Source organism: Mytilus californianus, unplaced genomic scaffold (assembly GCF_021869535.1).
Source record: "Mytilus californianus isolate M0D057914Y unplaced genomic scaffold, xbMytCali1.0.p SCAF_2, whole genome shotgun sequence".
In the NCBI taxonomy this organism is placed as follows: Eukaryota; Metazoa; Mollusca; class Bivalvia; order Mytilida; family Mytilidae; genus Mytilus; species Mytilus californianus.
The window spans coordinates 113045016-113068730 of record NW_026262668.1 but is presented as its reverse complement, the minus strand read 5'-3'; the positions used below and the strand labels follow the sequence as shown (position 1 = coordinate 113068730).

Here is a 23715-nt window from a genome sequence, read left to right as displayed (position 1 = left end):
TGACAAAATAAACGTTATATAACAATTAAATTAGATATATAAAAAGTTAGCTGTAATTACCAAAATAAGGACAGTACAACAGTTCGGACAAACCCCATATAAACGATTCCTCCGGAAAAAAAGACAACAACTACGAAGAATACATGGTTCATATAGCCTGACTTGGAACAGGCACAACATGTTTTGGGTTAAACAAACCAGATTTACGTGCACACAAACGTCACCCTTGTTTATCTAGATCATATACCGTAACATAAACCTCCCCTTTGTCTATCCAGATCATATACCGTAACACAAACCTCCCCCTTGTCTATCTAGACCATATACCGTAACACAAACCTCCCCCATGTCTATCTAGACCATATACCGTAACACAAACCTCCCCCATGTCTATCTAGACCATATACCGTAACGCAAACGTTCCCCTTGTCTATCCAGACCATATACCGTAACACAAACGTCCCCCTTGTCTATCGAGCCATATACCGTAACAAAAACCTCCCCCTTGTCTTGCTAGACCATATCCCGTAACATAAACCTCCTCCTTGTCTTTCGACACCATATACCGTAACACAAACCTCCTCCTTGTCTATCTACACCATATACCGTAACACAAACGTCCCCCTTGTCTATCCAGACCATATACCGTAACACAAACCTCCCCTTGTCTATCTACACCATATACCGTAACACAAACGTCACCTTGTCTATCTAGACAATATATAATGCAACACAAACGTCCCCCTTGTCTATCCAGACCATATACCGTAACACAAACCTCCCCTTGTCTATCTAGACCATATACCGTAACACAAACGTCCCCCTTGTCTATCCAGACCATATACCGTAACACAAACCTCCTCTTGCCTATCTAGACAATATACAGTAACACAAACGTCCCTCTTGTCTATCCAGACCATATACCGTAACACAAACCTCCCCCTTGTCTATCCATACCATATATCGTTACACAAACCTCCTCATTGTCTATCTAGACCATATACCGTAACACAAACCTCCTCCTTGTCTATCTAGACCACATATCGTAACACAAACGTCCCCCTTGTCTATCTAGACCATAAACCGTACCTAAAACCTCTTCCTTGTCTATCCACACCATATACCATTACAAAAACATCCTCCTTGTCTATGTACACCATATATCGTAACACAAACTTCCTTGTCTATCTACACCTTATACCGTAACACAAACCTCCGCCTTGTCTATCTACACCATATACCGAAACACAAACATCCTCCTTGTCTATCTACACCATATACCGTAACTCAAACCTCCTTGTCTATCTACACCATATACCGTAACTCAAACCTCCTTGTCTATCTACACTTTATACCGTAACACAAACCTCCGCCTTGTCTATCTACACCATATACCATTACATAAACATCCTATTTGTCTATCTACAACATATACCGTAACACAAACTTCCTTGTCTATCTACACCATATACCGTAACACAAACTTCCTTGTCTATCTACACCATATACCGTTACTCAAACCTCCCCCTTGTCTATCAGACCGTATACCGTAACACAAACCTCCTCTTTGTTTTATCTAGACTATAGTCTATATACCGAAACACAAACCTCCTCCTTGTCTATCTACACCATATATCGTAACACAAACCTCCTTGTCTATCTACACCATATACCGTAACACAAACCTCCGCCTTGTCTTTCTACACCATATACCATTACACAAACATCCTCCTTGTCTATCTACACCATATACCGTAACACAAACTTCCTTGTCCATCTACATCATAAACCATAACACAAACCTCCCCCTTGTCTAGCTAGATCATATACCGTAACACAAACGTCCCCCTTGTCTATCCAGACCATATACCGTAACACAAACCTCCCGCTTGTCTATCCAGACCATATACCGTAACACAAACCTCCTATATGTCTATCTACACCATATAACATAACTCAAACCTCTTTGTCTATCTACACCATATACCATTACACAAACATCCTCCTTGTCTATCTACACCATATACCGTAACATAAACCTCCTTGTCTATCTACACCATATACCGTAACTCAAACCTCCCCCTTGTCTAGCTAGACCATATACCGTAACATAAACCTCCTCCTTGTCTATCTAGACCATATACCGTGACACAAACCTTATCCATGTCTATCTTGACCATATACCGTAACGAAACGTTCCCCTTGTTTATCCAGACCATATACCGTAACACAAACGCCCCCTTGTCTATCTAGCCATATACCGTAACAAAAACCTCCCCCTTGTCTTGCTAGACCATATACCGTAACATAAACCTCCTCCTTGTCTTTCGATACCATATACCGTAACACAAACCTCCTCCTTGTCTATCTACACCATATACCGTAACACAAACGTCCCCCTTGTCTATCCAGACCATATACCGTAACACAAACCTCCCCTTGTCTATCTAGACCATATACCGTAACACAAACGTCCCCGTTGTCTATCTACACTATATACCGTACCACAAACCTCCTTCCTGACTGTCTAGATCATATACCGTAACACAAACCTCCCTTTATCTATCTAGAAAATACATAATGTAACACAAACCTCCCCTTTGTCTATCCAGACCATATACCGTAACACAACCCTCTTCCTCGTCTATTTAGACCATATACCGTAACACAAACGTCCCCCTTGTCTATCCAGACCATATACCGTAACACAAACCTCCCCTTTGTCTATCCAGACCATATACCGTAACACAAACCTCCCCCTTGTCTATCCAGACCATATACCGTAACACAAATATCCCCCTTGTCTATCTAGACCATATACCGTAACAAGAATGTCCCCTTTGTCTATCTAGACCATATACCGTAAAAAGTAATACAAACATCACCCTTGTCTACCCAGACCATATACCGTAACACAAACCTCCCCCTTGTCTATCCAGACCATATACCGTAACACGAATATCCTCCTTGTCTATCTAGACCATATACCGTAACAAGAATGTCCCCTTTGTCTATCTAGACCATATACCGTAAAACGTAATACAAACGTTACCCTTGTCTATCCAGACCATATACCGTAACACAAACCTCACCGTTGTCTATCCAGTTCATATACCGCAACACAAACCTCCCCCTTGTCTATCCAGACCATATACTGTGACACAAACGTCCCCCGTGTCTATCTAGACCATAAATCGTAACACAAACCTCTTCCTTGTCTCTCTAGACCATATACCGTAACACAAACTGTGACAGAATATAAGTTCCCCCATAATATTTGTTCCAAAGAGCTTTTAGCATATAACAAAAGTTCCATTGGGAACTTTCCTTATATAATATTTTATCCAATGCCATAAGAAAATTTCCCTCACAAAGAATAAAATATTAAATAAGGAAAGTTCCCAATTGAACTTTTGTTATATGCTTAAAGTTCTTTGGAATAAATATTATGGACAATGTTTTATATTATAAAAGTTCCAGGAATATTTGTTATATTATAAAAGTTCCAGGAGAATTTGTTATATTATAAAAGGTACCAGGAATATTTGTTATATTTAAAAGTTCTAAGAATATTTGTTATATTATAAATGTTTTAGGAATAGTTATCATGGTTATTAGATAATTAAAGTTCTAGAAATATTTATTATATGATCAAAGTTCTAGGAATATATACTACAATATCCAAAATTATTTCTAGCTACAAATGTATGGAAGTCAATTTCCAATAATAAAGTACAGGCATTTTCATCTGAAATTTGTGGCTAACTTCATGCTTGACTAAAGTATAAGCTAAACTTTCTGCATTGGTACAGACTAACGGACCATTTAGTTTAGTGAGTCACACTGGAGCATGCAGTAATAAAATATCAAAAATATATATTCTTACCTTGTTAAGAATAAGAGCCATCGTTTAAATATTGTACAATTTTTGTTGTATTCTTCAGACTCCATTCTTTGTATGTACTACATGTACAGGTAAATGTCATGTGAGGTGAACATCAGTTTAGATGTAATCAGGTGTAAAATATCAAACGACACTCTTTCTTTAAAGGAACAAATATTATGAAACCATATGACGTTTTAGTTCCAGGAAAATATCTTATTAAGGTGGAAATAGTATTATGTAATGTTTGTTGCCAAGAACTTTATTATCCATAGTTTTGTTCCAGGGGGAACAAATATTATGCGGAACATATATATGTTCACACCTTGTCAATCTACACCATATATCGTAACACAAACCTCCTCCTTGTCTGTCTAGACTATATACCGTAACACAAACCTCCTCTGTGACTGTCTAGTCCATATACCGTAACACAAACCTCCCCTTGTCTATCTAGACAATACATAATGTAACACAAACCTCCCCTTGTCTATCTAGACAATACGTAATGTAACACAAACGTCCCCCTTGTCTATTTAGACCATACACCATAACACAAACGTCCCCGTTGTCTATCTAGACCATATACCGTAACACAAACCTCTTCCTTGTGTATCCAGATCATATACCGTAACACAAACCTCCCCCTTGTCTTTCTAGACCATTTACTGTAACAAAAACGTCCCTATTATCTATCCAGACCATATACCGTAACACAAACCTCTTCCTTGTCTATATCGACCATAAACCGTAAAACAAACGTCCCTCTTGTCTATCTAGACCCTATACTGTAACACAAACTTCTCTCTTGTCTATCTAGATCATATACCGTAACACAAACCTCGTCCTTTTCTATTCAGACCATATACCGTAACACAAACGTCCCCTTTTTCTATCCAGACGATATACCGGAACACAAAACTTCCTCCTTGTCTATATAGACCATATACATTAACACAAACTTCCCCCTATTCTATCCAGACCAAATACCGTAACACAAACGTCCTACCTGTCTATCTAGACCATATATCGTGACAAAAACATCCAGGCATTTTCATCTGAAATTTGTGGCTAGCTTCATGCTTGACTAAAGTATAAGCTAAACTTTCTGCATTGGTACAGACTAACGGACCATTTAGTTTAGTGAGTCACAGTGGAGCATGATGTAATAAAATATTAAAAATATATATTCTTACCTTGTTTAGAATAAGAGCCATCGTTTAAATATGTACAATTTTTGTTGTATTCTTCAGACTCCATTCTTTGTATGTACTACATGTACAGGTAAATGTCATGTGAGGTGAACATCCGTTTAGATGTAATCAGGTGTAAAAAAAATCAAATGACACTCTTTCTTTAAAGGAACAAATATTATGAAACCATATGACGTTTTAGTTCCAGGGAAATAGCTTATTAAGGTGGAAATAGTATTATGTAATGTTTGTTCCAAAGAACTTTATTATTTATAGTTTTGTTCCAGGGGAAACAAATATTATGCGGAACAAATATATGTCCACACCTTGTCTATCTACACCATATACCGTAACACAAACCTCCTCCTTCTCTGTCTAGACCATATACCGTAACACAAACGTCCCCGTTGTCTATCTACACTATATACCGTAACACAAACCTCCTTCTTGACTTTCTAGACCATATACCGTAACACAAACCTCCCTTTGTCTATCTAGAAAATACATAATGTAACACAAACCTCCCCCTTGTCTATCTAGAGCATACACCGTAACACAAACGTTCCTCTTGTCTATCTAGACCATATACCGTAACACAAACCTCCTCCTTCTCTATCCAGATCATATACCGTAACACAAACCTCTTCCTTGTCTTTCTAGACCATATACTCTTACAAAAACGTCCCTCTTATCTATCCAGACCATATACCATAAAACAAACCTCCCCCATGTCTATATCGACCATATACCGTAACACAACCCCCTCCCCCTTGTCTATCTAGATCATATAACGCAACACAAACGTCCCCCGTGTCTACCTAGACCATAAACCGTAATACAAACGTCTTTTTTGTCCATCTAGACCATACACCGTAACACAAACCTCCCCTTGTCTATCTAGACCATATACCGTTACACAAACCTCCTCATTGTCTATTTAAACCATAAACCGTAGCACAAACCTCCTCCTTGTCTATCCAGACCATATATCTTAAAACAAACGCCCCCCCCCCCCCCCCTTGTCTATTTAAACAATATACCGTAACATAAATCTCCTCCTTGTCTATCCAGATCATATAACTTCACACAAAACTCTTCCTTGTCTTTCTATACCATATACCGTAACAAAAACGTCCCTCTTATCTATCCAGACTATATACCATACCACAACCCTCTCCCTTGTCTATATCGACCATATACCGTAACACAAACTTACCCCTTGTCTATGTAGACCATATACCGTAACACAAACGTTCCCCTTGTATACCTAGACCATATACCGTAACACAAACGTCTTCTTTGTCCATCTAGACTATACACCGTAACACAAACCTCCCCCTTGTCTATCTAGACCACATACTGTAACACAAACTTCCCGTTTGTCTATCCAGATCAAATAACATCACACAAACCTCTTCCTTGTCTTTCTAGACCATAAACCGTAACAAAAACGTCCTTCTTATCTATCCAGACCATACACCGTAACACAAACCTCTCCTTGTCTATCTCGACTATATACCGCGACACAAACCATATCCTTGTTTATCCAGATCAAATACAGTAACACAAACCTTCTCCTTGTCTATTTAGATTATATACCTTAACACAAATGTCCCCGTTGTCTATCTAGACCATATACCGTAACACAAACCTCCCCTTGTCTATTAGATTATATACTTTAATACAAATGTCTCCATTGTCTATCTAGACCATATACAGTAAAACAAACCTCCTCCTTGTCTATCCAGACGATTGACCGTTACTCAAACGTCCCCTTGTCTATCTACATCATGTACCTTAAAACAAACCTCCTCCTTGTCTATCCACACCATATACCGTAATACAACCCCGTCCCCCCTGCTCTATTTAGACCATATACCGTGACAACATTCCGCCTTGTCTATCCAGACCATATACCGTAACATTAACCTCCTCCTTCTCTATCCAGATCATATAACGTCACACAAACCTCTTCTTTGTCTTTCTAGACCATAAACCGTAACAAAAACGTCCATCTTATCTATCCAGACTATACACCGTAACACAAACCTCTCCTTGTCTATCTCGACTATATACCGCAACACAAACCATATCCTTGTTTATCCAGATCAAATACAGTACCACAAACCTCCTACTTGTCTATCTACACCATATACCGTAACACAAATGTCCCCGTTGTCTATCTAGACCATATACCGTAAGACAAACCTCCCCCTTGTCTATTTAGATCATATACCTTAACACAAATGTCCCCGTTGTCTATCTAGACCATATACAGTAAAACAAAACTCCCCCTTGTCTATCCAGACGATTGACCGTAACTCAAACGTCCCCCTTGTCTATCTACATCATGTACCTTAAAACAAACCTCCTCCTTGTCTATCTACACCATATACTGTAATACAACCCACCCCTGCTCTATTTAGACCATATACCGTTACAACATTCCGCCTTGTCCATCCAGACCATATACCGTAACACAAACATTTCCTTTGTCTATCTAGATCATATACCGTAACACAAATGTTCCCCTTGTCTATCTAGATCATATACCGTAACAAAAACCACCCCTTGTCTAACTAGACAATATACCGTAACACAAACGTCCCTCTTGTCTATTAAGATCATATACCGTAACACAAACGTCCCCCTTGTCTATCCATACCATATACCGTTACACAAACCTCCTCATTGTCTATTTAAACCATATACCGTGACACAAACGTCCCCTTGTCTATCTAGACCATATACCGTAACACAAACTTCCCCTTGTCTATCTAGCATATACCGCAACTCAAACGTCCCCTTGTCTATCTAAAACATATACCGTTACACAAATGTTCCCTTGTCTATCCAAACCATTAACCGTAAGACAAACCTCCCCTTGTCTATCCATACAATATACCGTTACAGAAACGACCTCATTGTCTATTTAAACCATATACCGAAACACAAACTTCCCCTTGTCTATCTTACATATACCGCAACACAGACGTCCCCTTGTCTATCTAGAACATATGCCGTAACACAAATGTTCCCTTGTCTGTCCAAACCATTAACCGTGAGACAAACCTCCCCTTGTCTATTCATACAATATACCGTTACAGAAACGACCTCTTTGTCTATTTAAACCATATACCGTAACACAAACGTCCCCTTGTCTATCTAGAACATATACCGTAACAAAAATGTCCCCTTGTCTATCCAAACAATTAACCGTAAGACAAACCTCCCCTTGTCTATCCATACAATATACTGTTACAGAAACGACAGCATTGTCTATTTAAACCATATACCGTAACACAAACGTCCCTATTGTCTATGCAGACCATATACCGTAACACAAACCTACTCCTTTTCTATCTACACCATATACCGTAACTAAACGTCCCTCTTGTCTATCCAAATCATTAACCGTAACACAAATGTCCCCCTTGTCTATGAAGACCATATACCGTAACACTAACCTCCCCCTTGTCTATCCAGACCATAAACCGTGACACAAACGTCCCTCTTGTCTATCTAGACCATATACCGTGACACAAACTTCCCTCTTGTCTGTCTAGACGACCATATACCGTAACACAAACCTCGTCCTTGTCTATCTAGACGATATACCGTAACACAAACGTTCCTCTTGTCTATCTAGACCATATACCGTAACACAAACCTCCTACCTGTCTATTAAGACCATATATCGTGACAAAAACGTCCAGGCATTTTCATCTGAAATTTGAGGCTAACTTCTAAGTTCTAAGTTCTAGAAATATTTATTATATGATCAAAGTTCTAGGAATATATAAAACAATATCCAAAATTATTTCTAGCTACAAATGCAGTTTATATACGTTTTAGTTCCAGGAAAATATCTTATTAAGGTGGAAATAGTATTATATAATGTTTGTTCCCAGGAACTTTATTATCCATAGTTTTGTTCCAGGGGGAACAAGTATTATGGGGAACAAATGTATGTTCACACCTTGTCTATCTACACAATATACCATAACACAAACCTCCTCCTTGTCTGTCTATACCATATACCGTAACACAAACGTCCTTCTTGTCTATCTACACTATATACCGTAACACAAACCTCCTCCTTGACTGTCTATACCATATACCTTAACACAAACCTCCCCTCGTCTATCTAAACAATACATAAGGTAACACAAACCTCCTCCTTGTCTATCTAGAGCATATACCGTAACACAAACGTCCCCCTTGTCTATTTAGACCATACACCGTAACACAAACGTCCCCGTTGTCTCTCTAGACCATATACCGTAACACAAACCTCATCCTTGTCTATCCAGATCATATACCGTAACACATACCTCTTCCTTGTCTTTCTAGATCATATACTGTAACAAAAACGTCCCTCTTATCTATCCAGACCATCAACCGAAACACAACCCCCCCTCCCTTGTCTATATCGACCATATACTGTCACACAAACCTCCCCCTTGTCTATCTAGACCATATACCGTAACACAAACCTCCTCCTTGTCTATCCAGATCATATACCGTCACACAAACCTCTTCCTTGTCTTTCTAGACCATAGACCGTAACAAAAACGTCCATCTTATCTATCCAGACCATACACCGTAACACAAACCTCTCCTTGTCTATCTAGACCATACACTGTGACAAAAAGTCCCCCTTGTCTATCCAGACCATATACCGTAACACAAACCTCCTACCTGTCTATCTAGACCATATATCGTGACAAAAACGTCCAGGCATTTTCATCTGAAATTTGTGGCTAACTTCTAAGTTCTAAGTTCTAGAAATATTTTTTATATGATCAAAGATCTAGGAATATATAATACAATATCCAAAATTATTTCTAGTTACAAATGTAGTTTAAATACGTTTTAGTTCCAGAAAAAATATCTTATTAATGTGGAAATAGTATTTTATAATGTTTGTTCCCAGGAACTTTATTATCCATAGTTTTGTTCCAGGGGGAACAAGTATTATGGGGAACAAATATATGTTCACACCTTGTCTATCTACACCATATACCGTAACACAAACCTCCTCCTTTTCTGTCTAGACCATATACCATAACACAAACGTCCATGTTGTCTATCTACACTATATACCGTAAAAAAAACCTCCTCCTTGGCTGTCTAGACCATATACCGTACCACAAACCTCCCCTTGTCTATCTAGACAATACATAATGTAACACAAACCTCCCCTTGTCTATCTAGAGCATATACCGGAACACAAACGTCCCCCTTGTCTATTTAGACCATACACCGTAACACAAACGTCCCCGTTGTCTATCTAGACCATATACCGTAACACAAACCTCCTCCTTGTCTATCCAGATCATATATCGTAACACTATCCTCTTCCTTGTCTTTCTAGACCATATACTGTAACAAAAACGTCCCTCTTATCTATCAAGACCATATACTGTAACACAAACCACCCCCTTGTCTATATAGACCATATACCGTAACACAAACCTCCCCCTTGTCTATCTAGACCATATACCGTAACACACACTTCCTCCTTGTCTATCCAGATCATATACCGTCACACAATATCCCGCTTGTCAAACTAGATCACGTAACACAAACCTCCTTCTTGTTTATCCAGATCATATAGCATAAGACAAACATCCCCCTTGTCTATCTACACCATATACCGTAACAAAAACATCCCCCTTGTCTATCTAGATCATATACCGTAAAAAGTAATACAAACCTCACCGTTGTCTATCCAGATCATATACCATAACAGAAACCTCCCCCTTGTCTTTCTACACCGCCCTTTTGTCTATCAATACCATATGCCGTAACACAAACCTTCCCTTTGTCTATCTATACCATATACCGTAACACAAACGTCCCTCTTGTCTATCTAGACCATATACCGTAACACAAACGTCCCCCTTGTGTACCAATACAAAAAACACTGTAACTCAAACCTCCCCCTTGTCTATCCACATCATATACCGTAACACAAACCTCCTCCTTGTCTATCCAGACCATATACCGTTACACAAACCTCTTCCTTTTTAACCAGACCATACACCGTAACACAAACCTCCTTCTTGTCTTTCTAGACCATATACCTAACAAAAACGTCCCTCTTGTCTATCCAAACCATATATCGTAACACAAATCTCCCCCTTGTCTATTTAGACCATATACCGTAACACAAACGTCCCCTTTGTCTATGCAGACCATATACCGTAACAAAAACCTACTCCTCTTTTATTTAGACCATATACCGTAACAAAAGCGTCCCTCTTATCTATCCAAACCATATACAGTAACACAAATGTCCCCTTTGTCTATGAAGACCATTTACCGTAACACAAACCTCCCCTTGTCTATCCAGACCATCAACCGTAAAACAAAAGCCGTCTTGTCTATCTAGACCACATACCGTAACTCAAGCTTCCCTCTTGTCTATCTATAAAATATACCGTAACACAAACCTCGTCCTTTTCTATTCAGACCATAAACCGTAACACAAACGTCCCCTTTTTCTATTCAGACCATATACCGTAACACAAAACCTCCTCCTTGTCTATCTAGACCATATACCGTAATACAGTTGTCACCCTTGTCTATCCAGACCATATACCGTAACACAAATTTCCTACCAGTCTATCTAGACCATATACCGTGACAAAAACGTCCCTCTTGTCTATCAAGACCATATACCGTAACACAAATGTCCCCCTTGTCTAACTAGACCATGCAACACAAACCTCCCCTTTGTCTATATACCATATACCGTAACACAATCTCCCCTTTGTCTATCCAGACAATATTCCGTAACACAAACCTCCTCCTTGTCTACCTAGAATATATACCGTAACACAAACGTCCCCCTTGTCTATCTAGAATATATACCGTAACATAAACCTGCCCCTTGTCTATCTAGACCATATACCGTAACACAAACGTCCCCTTGCCTATCAAGACCATATACCGTAACACAAACTTCATGTTTGCCTATCTAGACAACCTATCGTCTCACAAACTCCCCTTTGTGTATCCAGACCATATACCGTAACACAAACGTTCCCCTTGTCTATTTAGACCACATACCGTAACACAAACCTCCCCCTTTTCTATCTAGACATCATACAGTAGCACAAACGTCCACTTAGCCCATTCAGACCATATTCCGTAGCACAAACATCCCCCTCGTCTATCTAGACCATATCCCGTAACACAAACATCCCCCTCGTCTATCTAGACCATATCCCGTAACGCAAACCTCCTCCTTGTCTTTTTAGCCCGTATACCGCAAAACAAAACTCCTCCTTGTTTATCTAGACCATATCCCGTAGCACAAAACACCGCCTTGTCGATCTAGACCATATACCGTAACACAAACCTCCTGATAAAGGTTTCTCAACATCTTACGAACGGACGAAACTCTACCAACGTATCGTTCAGGAGCAGTGATTTTGTTAAATTAAAAACCACGATAAATTTCTGCCGATATTACAGTGTGTTTCAAGATAACAGTTATCAATTTCATAGTCTTTTTTCAACCTTGCATTTTATTTTTTGTGGTTAAACATCAGTGTTCCAATTTATTTTCTGTTGTTGAATGTTACGTATTCTTACGTTGTGTTTCGTTTGTTTGCATGTCGAATATATGCGTTCGATTTATCTCCCTTATCGATTTAAAAAGAACATTGTTATGTAATGTTGATGTTAACAACAATCGGCGCGTCTCGTTTGTATTTGATTGATTGAGTATTGGATGTTAAACGTTCAGTGGCAAGTATTCCATGAATTTCGCGACGAGATTAGCGTCTGATGAAGGATTGAAAAGTGATTAAGATGACAAAAGTTTAGTATTTTTCATTTATTATATCGACACATCCTTTATGAATATGGAACGAATAAAGGAGGAGGGTCTCCTAGAATACAGCACCCAACTGGAAAGTCTTAATGTGCACTAGGTCCAAGTGGTTCGACTTTCTGTAACGCATGAGTGTCATTTACGTGTTCGAGAGTATCTTGGATAAATATGTCGTGAACACGCTATTCATTTAAAAGAAAATTATGTATTGGGAAAAGGTAACAGAAATATAAAGGAGCACTCGATCAATCGTAAAGTAATCGATTATTGTGTATCTTGTTGAAAGTATGAGTACTACAGCACTGACAGTTACATACTTTTTAAAAGCCACGGTACATTTTTCTAAAAGTTCATTCCCTAAAAAAATAGAAAAATAATAACAGAAGAAAATATATAAACAGCATGCCATAAAAACTCCACAAAAACAAGAAAACAAAATTAATTATATATATATACTAAAATTTGTACGATAATAAAACATACACAAAAAGAATAAGAACGGCCATGAAAAAAACAACAAAAAAACTAAATACATAACAGTACATCTTTTTAAAGTTTTAATTGGGTTTTTTTAAATATTTTTTTCAATGTTTCCCGTTAGTTACCAGTTTAGCTAGAATATAAATCAATAATAATCATTTAAGGTGAAGAGGGGATTATGTGGATTTTAGAGTTGGGGCAACGAAGCGGTTACCCCGGATCCGTGGATGTTTTTTTTTCTTTGTTTCAAATTAAAAACTAGAGGCATTCACGCCTAGATTTGTTTTAACTCATGTTTGCGGAAGACCTTCTAACATTGATCTCATCCTTGATAAGATTCAAAAAGATTCCTACCCCCTTCCATTCCAAAGTCCTATATTTACCCTTTTTCACATAAATGTACTAAAAAAATCAAATGATGTTGTCATGCTTATCAAAATCTCTTGTACGATTGCTGCCCTTGGTCTAAATATTTTAAATTATATTCTTCCCCATAATTTTTTGATCACTTAGATTTTTCAACTGTGTTGATTGAACCGTAAATTGTATATCATATATTATATATATCACTCGTCAATATGATATGTCTACGACTCAATATGGTCTTAAAAATACAGCATGCATATATATTTTTTTTATATATAAAAGACGTTTCAAAGGGAAGAAGAACACAGCCGATAGTCCAATATTATTAAATAGATTAATGTTCTCTCTTTTCTAGTTACGGTAAGTTACGTGAAGTTAGGGCAATTTTCGTTCGTTCGTTAGATGTTAAGGAAACCTCTACTAGTCTATCTAGACCATATACCGTAACACAAACGTCCCCTTTTACTATCTAGACCATTTACCCTAACACAAACCTCCTCCTTGTCTATCTTGACCATATACCATAAAACAAAACTCCTCCTTGTCTATCCAGACCATATCTCGCAACACAAACCTCCTCCTTTTCTATCTAGACCATATACCGTAACACAAAAGTCCCATTTGTCTATCTAGAATATATACCGTAACACAAACCTCCCCCTTGTCTCTCTAGACCATATACCGTAACAGAAACGTCACCTTTGGCTATCTAGACCATATAATATAACACAAACTTCATCCTTGCCTATATTGACCACATATCGTCACACAAACTCCCCTTTGTGTATCCAGACCATATCCCGTAACACAAACCTCATCTTTGTCTACCTAGACCATATAACGTAACACAAACGTCCCCCTTGTCTATCTAGAATATATACCGTAACATAAACCTGCCCCTTGTCTATCTAGACCATATACCGTAACACAAATGCCCCCTTGCCTATCTAGACCATATACCGTAACACAAACTTCATTGTTGCCTATTTAGACAACAAATCGTCTCACAAACTCCCCTTTGTGTATCCAAACCATTTACCGTAACACAAACGTTCCCCTTGTCTATCTAGACCATATACCATAACACAAACCTCCCCCTTTTCTATCTAGACCACATACAGTAGCACAAACGTGCCCTTAGCCCATCCAGACCATATACCGTAGCACAAACGTCCGGCTTGTCTATCTAGCCCAAATACCTCCCCTTGTCTATTTATACCATATACCGTAACACAAACCTCCTCCTTATCTATCTAGAACAAATCACGTAACACAATCCCCCCTTGTCTATCCAGACCATATACCGTAACACAAACTTCCTCCTTTTCTATCTAGACCATATACCTCCTCCTTGTGTATCTAGACCATATACCGTAACACAAACGTTCCCCTTTGACTATGTAGACCATATACCTTTAACAAACTTCCCCCTTGTCTATCTAGACCATATACTGAAAAAAGTAACAAAAACGTCCCTATTGTCAATCCAGATCATATACCGTAACAAAGTTTTCCCCCTTGTTTATCTAGACCATATACCGTAAAAAGTAACACAAACGTCCCCCTTGTCTATACAGATCATATACTGTAACACAAACCACCTCCTTGTCTATCTAGACCATATACTGTAAGACAAACTTCCCCCTTGTCTATCTAGACTATATTCCGTAACACAAACGTCCCCCTTGTCTATCCAGACCGTATACCGTAACACAAACGTCCCCCATGTGTATCTAGACCATATATCGTAACACAAACCTCTTCCTTCGTCATCTAGACCATACTGTCGGAGCTAACTCAACTATCGTTATACAGAAAGAACACAACCATACAGTTTAACGTTTACATCATATATTTCCGAGCTGCTAAGGCCACGTCCCGCATTGACGTCAACCCTAGATTCAATTGGTAAAACGCGACGTCTTAACTCCCGCGGTATTCTCAGCATTCTCCGAGCCGCTAAAAGTAAATATTAAAATTAGATTACAATAAAGTGAAAATGAATGAAAATTACTGTCTATCAAATCTAAAACTTTAACTTAATAACTTTAGCACAGTCATTAACTTCCAGATTAGTTATCTTCGAATTAAATCACAATGAGTCTATCTCGTATACACAAATCACAGTATGACTACATTTTCCGTGCACCTGTTCCTTCTTTCAATGAAATAGTATCATATTATAAGATTTTGAAAGTAAGTCAATAAATCAAACATTTTCGTAACAGTCCATAATAAGTCACAACAGTTCATTAGATACGTATCATTCAGTCCATCTTTTAATATTTTCCCTGTCAGTTCTGCTTCCTCATCTCTCTCGATAAATCCGCGACGTGTCTGTTCCTTTATAATTTCTTTGACTTAACCGCGATCGGTCCGTCTCCTCTTATTACTTCGTCTTCGATAAAGTTCCAGTAGTAGTCAGCACCAATAAGTAACGATATCTCAAAAGAATCGTCCTGAGTAATTGGGTGAGCGAGTCTTAATCCTTTGAGATAATCCATATTTCGGTTTACGTACCGCATATGATTATGTATTGGAACTGCTCTAGTAGGAACAATAAGGACTTCAACAGGAAATTTACGACTATTTTCGGTTTCGACAAATAAGGTGGTTTTGCGTAGTTCTCTCGTGCTTGTGTTGTCCTTTCCAAATGCCGATAGGTGTACAACTTCAGCTCCTTCAGTTTTCAAATTCAATTTCTTCGCTAAATCATCTGTTAAAAAAGATCTTGTATCCTGTATGAAATGTAAAATTGAGAATGGAAATGGGGAATGTGTCAAAGAGACAACAACCCGACCATAGAACAGACAACAGCAGAAGGTCACCAACAGGTCTTCAATGCAGCGAGAAATTCCCGCACCCGGAGGCGTCCTTCAGCTGGCCCCTAAACAAAAATATATACTAGTTCAGTGATAATGAACGCCATACTAAACTCCAAATTGTACACAAGAAACTAAAATTAAAAATAATACAAGACTAACAAAGGCTAGAGGCTCCTGACTTGGGACAGGCGCAAAAATGCGGCGGGGTTAAACATGTTTATGAGATCTCAACCCTCCCCCTATACCTCTAGCCAATGTAGAAAAGTAAACGCATAACAATACGCACATTAAAATTCAGTTCAAGAGAAGTCCGAGTCTGATGTCAGAAGATGTAACCAAAGAAAAAAAACAAAGTGACAATAATACATAAATAACAACAGACTACTAGCAGTTAACTGACATGCCAGCTCCAGACTTCAATTAAACTGATTGAAAGATTATGTCTTCATCATATGAATATCAGGCACAATCCTTCCCGTTAGGGGTTTAGTATCATATCAACATCACATATATGAGAAGAACATAACCCGTGTCATGCCAACAACTGGTTTTTAAATAAATGTGTTTAGTGCCGATGCAAAGACCCTATAAGTGAATCAATATTAACGCCAAAATATGCAATCTTTAATGACCTGACAACAGTATCGTAACTATATCCCTTCTTAATAAGTCTATTTAAAGGTTTTGTTAGCTTCAGAGGTGAATACTGACATTTTTGTGCTTTATAAAGAATATTTCCATAAAAAATTGGATGTGAAATACCTGAACGTATAAGAAGTCTGCATGTTGAGCTATATTTACGAATGATGTCCTTATACCGATGATAAAATTTAGTAAATGTTTTGACTAGTTTGTGATATCGAAAACCCTGGTGTAATAATTTTTCAGTAATACATAAATTTCTCTCGTTAAAATCTAAAACATTGTTACATACACGAGCGAATCGTACAAGTTGAGATATATAAACACCGTAAGATGGTGACAAGGGAACGTCACCATCTAAAAATGGATAATTAACGATAGGAAATGAAAAATCATCTCTTTTATCATATATTTTAGTATTAAGCTTTCCGTTAATGATATAGATATCAAGATCGAGGAAGGGCAGTGGTCATTGTTAGTATTAGCTTTATTTAAAGTAAGTTCAACAGGATAAATTTCTTTAGTATACATACTGAAGTCGTCATTATTGAGAGCCAAAATATCATCCAAATATCTAAAAGTATTATTAAATTTGTGTATCAGATGTTGTTTCGATGGGTCTTTGCTGATTTTTGTCATAAATTGTAACTCATAGCAATACAAAAAAAGGTCCGCAATAAGTGGTGCACAGTTAGTCCCCATTGGAATTCCGATAACCTGACGATATACGGAATCTCCAAAGCAAAAAAAAATGTTATCTAGTAAAAATTCAAGGGCATATATAGTATCAAAGCATGTCCAATTGACATAGTTTTTTTGTTTATTGCTACTAAAAAATGACCTAAAAGAGTTTGAACATATATATTCACATTCTGACTTTTTAAATGCCCATTTAATTAGGTGTGTGAATTTTTTCTGAATGAGAATGTGAGGCAATGTGGTATATAGGGTAGAAAAATCAAAACTTTGAACAGATTCAAAATCACCAATATATGCATGCAATTTATCAAGTACTTCCAACGAGTTCTTGACACTCCAAAAGTAATTAATTCCACTATTTTCGAAGGCCTTATTTGAACAATTTATTATCAGGTTTTTGATTGTACCAAGTGTACTGGTAAGAAGAATAGACAATTTAGTAGTGGAACAATGGCTTGAAGACGAAATAAATCTATATTTGTAAGGTGCTTTGTGTAGCTTCGGAAGCCAATACATAGTTGGGACTTTCATTGTATTTGGTTCTGCTTGTAAAGCGGTAGCTAAAAGTTTATGTTTGTTACAGATGTCGTTTTCTGAAAATGGAGTCAGTTGGAATGTTGGTGAATTGGTGATTTCTTTTTTCAGAACCTCAATGTAAAATTTACGTCAAACAATAATAATATTATTAGCAGCTTTATCGGCCGGGACAAAAACAAATTCCTTGGCTAGTTCTTTTAGTTTATGTTTGATACGAGAAATAGGTTTATTGTGGTTATTGTTAAGAGTAAAATGTTCTTTAAAATGTTGAATACGTATATCAACTATGTTTATTACTGAATTAAAAAAAGAGTCCAAAGATTTTTTTTGTCAGCTTTTTCCCGTTTTATCCATTTCAAACAGTAAGTATGGAGTGAGTCGTGGATGATATTACGACGCTCATTCCAATTAATAATTGACGGGGGACGATATTTAGGTCCTTTACTGAGGAATGATTTTAACTCTCGGTCTTGAACGATGTTAAGATCTCCTGTTATAACATGGGAAATGGGTCCATAAATGTATTCGGAATTACTGCAATTACATGAAGTAGGTGTATTTTCACTGATATTAACATCTTTACACAATTGGCTATAATTAAACACAAATTTCCGGGTAGATTTCTTGTAAATATAACAAATAAGAGGGAGCTCAGTATTATCAAAATATCCCGGAATTTGTTCTTTAACAGAATGGTCGTTAAAAATACCGGCAATATTTACAAAATCAAAACCTTTATTAACATACTTTATTTTAATAAACTGTTTTTTATGATCTTCAGGGCGATCAATTTTGGGAAACAGTTTAGAATAACAATATGCCATTATAATTTGAACGATTTCATACTTAGGACTGCTATATGAAATTGTGTTGCAATCCTCTAAAATTTTATTTAACTTATTAACCGGTAATGAACAGAGCTTTGTTAACAGATAATGTCTGCCGTTGTTTTTTGAAATAGAAATTAGGTCCGAAATATTGGTATGATTGGTCCGAAATTTTCTTTGATTGCGATTTTTTCTACGACCATGAGAACGGTTTTTACGAACAGTTTTAGAAACTATATCCAAAATGTTAACAGAATCGGTTCTTGATATATTACCAATTCCCATGATATTATCATTAAGACCGAGAGGGTAGACTGTCTGTAATTTTTTAATCCAATTTAATTCAATTATTTTCCGTGATCGTACAAACTTTGAATGAGATTCACCAGGCTGCTTATTTACTACTTCTAAAGGTTGAACTGCTAAATATTTAATAGGATGATTGTGCTTCTTAAGGTGTTGATAAATGATACTTTTGAATTTATTGGGTCTTTTAAAACGATACAGATGTTCTTGAGTGCGTTTAGATAAATATCGTCCAGTTTCACCTACGTACTGAATACCGCATCCCGGTTTGTTTCATGTGAGTAAATAAATAATACTGTTTGTTTTTCAAGTTATATCAGTTTCAAAATTTAAAGAAAATGTGCGACCATTAAACGTGGACCTTACCGTATTGTTGGTGGAAAGACGGGGACATGTAAGTCATTTTTTGGCATGACACTCATCGATAGAAGGGTAACCACGATTTTTATTGTTAAAAATGTTAGCGATGGTAGTATTTTTAGATAAGCGATTTTGAAGATTGAGACGTGTAGATACCCTTTGAACGAGTTTAGTATTTAATATTTTTCCATTTCTAAGCTTCATATTTGTTTTTTGTTTGTGAATTATATTAGAAAGGAGCAAAGACTGGCGTCCAGAATATGAACCAGCATACAATGAATTAAATTATGTAAAAAATATAAATCTGTTTGGCTAAAGATGTCAAACGCTATCCGTATTAATTACCCGAAAAAGAAAGGGTATAAACATGTATATGCAGTTGCGAACTGACGGTCTAAAGACTTGAGATATGTACCTGTCCTGCCTCCATGATTTGAATTTCATTCAATATGCTCCTTCTCAGATCTTTCAAATTCCAACTGGACGGTCCGTGTTCTCTGGCTAAGTGTTGTCTGATTTCACTGGGTAACTTTCTCATGATAATCGGTACCAGTAAAGTTCCATATGACGTCTCAGGTTGTTCGAGCGAATCTAAACCTCTTACGCAGGCTTCACATCGGTCATAAAATGATCTTAAGCTTGACACGGTGTATCGTGGTTGGGTAATATCTAAAAGTGCCTGTAAGTAGGCCTCCGTAATTCGGTGTGTTTGTCTAAACCGTTCCTTTAGTACATTTATAGCCTCCATATAATTTCCGTTTGTAAGCGCAAATCCTGTAATCGTATTCAATGCCTCGCTTTCCAGTTGCGATTTTAGATAATTAAATTTCTCAATGTTTGTCAAAGTAGGATTGAAATGTAAAGCAGATTCGTACGAGTCCCAAAACGTTTGCCAATCTAAAATGTTGCCATTAAACTTCGGTAGTGATAACTTGGGTAAACGATGGTTTCTAGTACTAACTATATTTTGTGGAGCAATATGACCTGTATCAGAGCCATTTTAGCATGTCTGTGGTTTAGCGGCGGAAGCATAGACAATATATAATTTGTTATATAGTAAAAAAAAAAATAAAAATAACAGACAATTTCGCATAATCTATTAACGTAATTGTTAAAAGACGGCCAATTTAGGTATTATTTTCTTTAATAATAAGACACATGCTTAAAAGAAATATATTTCTGACCCCAATGGCAAGTAAGAAACAGAAAATAGAAAATTTTCCAAATTGCCGCCAAATTATTTTTTCCGCGAAATTAACGCAAGTTCAGAATGGCGGACTTTACTATCAGTCCCATTGTTGTCTTAAGAAAGTAGCAACAACGGTCGTTTCTAAGGGCTTGCTTTCCGACTGTAGAATGGTGTTGCGTTTTGAAAGTTATCAACATTTGCCGGGCGGAAAGGAGGGCTTTCTACATTGAGTACTTGATATGAAGATTGTGTTACATTGGTTCTTGGTGTACGGTTTTAACCAATTTGTATGAAATTACGAAAATGTCTAAGTTTATTGTCTAAATTATTTGAATACTCATCTGTAACTTCTATTTCACTTTCAACGTTGTCTGAATCCGTTGCTTCCAATATCTGCTCGTTCAGTTTTTCTAACAATTTCTTCTTTTGCGTAAGATTATCGTATGTTGCAAGTAGTTCATCTCTGTCGAAGTCCATGTTTTCCTTCGCCTCCTCCAATTTTCTGCACTTCTATTTCCAGTTCTTATATTCTTTAACTTCTCCATCTTCGATGTAATCCTTTGGTTACGGCACCATAAATGTCGGGGCTAACTCAACTATCGTTATACAGAAAGAACACAACCATACAGTTTAACGTTTACTTCATATATTTTCAAGCTAGCTAAGGCCACGTCCCGCATTGACGTCAACCCTAGATACAGTTGGTAAAACGCAACGTCTTAACTCCCGCGGTATTCTAAACACATATACCGTAACACAAACTCCCCCCTTGTCTATCTAGACCATATACCGTAACACAAACGTCCCCCTTGTCTATCTAGACCATATACCGTAACAAAAACGTCCCATTTGGCTATCTAGAATATATACCATAACACATACCTCCCCCTTGTCTATCTAGACCATATACCGTAACAGAAACGTCCCCCTTGCTTATCTAGATCATATACCGTAACACAAACTTCTACCTTGCCTATCTAGACCACATATCGTCACACAAACTCCCCTTTTGTATCCAGACCATATCCCGTAACACAAACCTCCTCATTGTCTATCTAGACCATATATCGTAACACAAACCTCCCTCTTTTGTATCCAGACCATATCCCGTAACACAAACCTCCTCCTTGTCTATCTAGACCATATACCGTAACACAAACCTCCCCCTTGTCTATCTACACCATATACCGTAACAGAAACGTCCCCTTTGCCTATCTAGACCATATACCGTAACACAAACTTCAATTTTTCCTATCTAGACAACATATCGTCACAGAAACTCCCCTTTGTGTATCTAGACCATATATCGTAACACAAATGTCCCCCTTGTCTATCTAGACCATATACCGTAACACAAACGTTCCCCTTGTCTATCTAGACCATATACCTACACAAACCTCCCCCTTTTCTATCTAGACCACATACAGTAGCACACACGTCCCCCTAGCCTATCCAGACCATATACAGTAGCACAAAAGTCCGGCATGTCTAACTAGCCCATATACCTCCCCCTTGTCTACTTATACCATATACCGTAACAGAAACGTCCCCCTTATCTATGTAGACCATATCACGTAACACAATCTCCCCCTTGTCTCTCCAGACCATATACCGTAACACAAAACCCCTTTGGCTATCTAGACCATATACCGTAACACAAACTTCCTCCTTTTCTATCTAGACTATATACCGTAACACAAACCTCCTCCCTGTCTATCTAGACCATATCCCGCAACACAAGCCTCCTCCTTGTGTATCTAGACCATATACCGTAACAATAACGTCCCCCTTGTCAATCCAAATCATAAACCGTAACAAAATTCTCCCCCTTGTCTATCTAGACCATATACCGTAAAAAGTAACACAAACGTCACCCTTGTCTATCCAGATCATATACCGTAACACAAACCACCTCCTTGTCTATCTAGACCATATACCGTAAGACAAACTTCTCCCTTGGCTATCTAGACCATATACCGTAACACAAACGTCCCCCTTGTCTATCCAGACCGTATACCGTAACACAAACGTCCCCCATGTGTATCTAGACCATATACCGTAATACAAACCTCTTCCTTGGTCATCTAGACCATATACCGTAACACAAACCTGCCCCTGGTCTATCTAGACAATATACCGTAACACAAACCTCCCCCTTGTCTATCTAGACCGTATACCGTAACACAAACGTCCCCATTGTGTATCTAAACCATATATCGTAACACAAACTCCCCCTTATCTATCCAGACCATATACCTTAACACAAACCTCTTCAGTGTCTATCCAGGCCATATATCGTAACACAAACCTCCTCCTTGTCTATCCAGACCATATGCCATAACACAAACTCCCCCTTCTCTATTCAGACCATATACCGTAACACAAACGTCGCCCTTGTCTATCCAGATCATATATCGTAACACAAACGTCCCCTAGTCTGTCTAGACCATATACCGTAACACAAACCTCCTCTTTGTCTATCTAGAGCATATTTCGTCCATATACCGTAACACAAACCTCCCTTAATCTATATAGACCATATACCGTAAAAATAACGTAAAC

General features: G+C 37.7%; 1 long non-coding RNA gene across 13 annotated transcripts; it reads right to left on the bottom strand.

The window, feature by feature from the left end:
* Window positions 1-17: 17 nt before the first annotated feature.
* Window positions 18-22328, bottom strand: LOC127730759 (uncharacterized). 13 transcript variants are annotated; one of them, XR_007995279.1, is made up of 5 exons: window positions 2674-3361; window positions 2594-2633; window positions 2394-2433; window positions 2077-2156; window positions 347-1882 (listed from the first exon to the last, which is right to left on the bottom strand). It is a non-coding gene; the product is annotated as an uncharacterized LOC127730759 (long non-coding RNA). The 13 variants fall into 13 exon arrangements; XR_007995274.1 differs by having other exon boundaries at window positions 347-2156; XR_007995278.1 differs by lacking the exons at window positions 2077-2156; window positions 2394-2433 and adding an exon at window positions 18-339 and having other exon boundaries at window positions 619-1922; window positions 2594-3361.
* Window positions 22329-23715: the final 1387 nt, after the last annotated feature.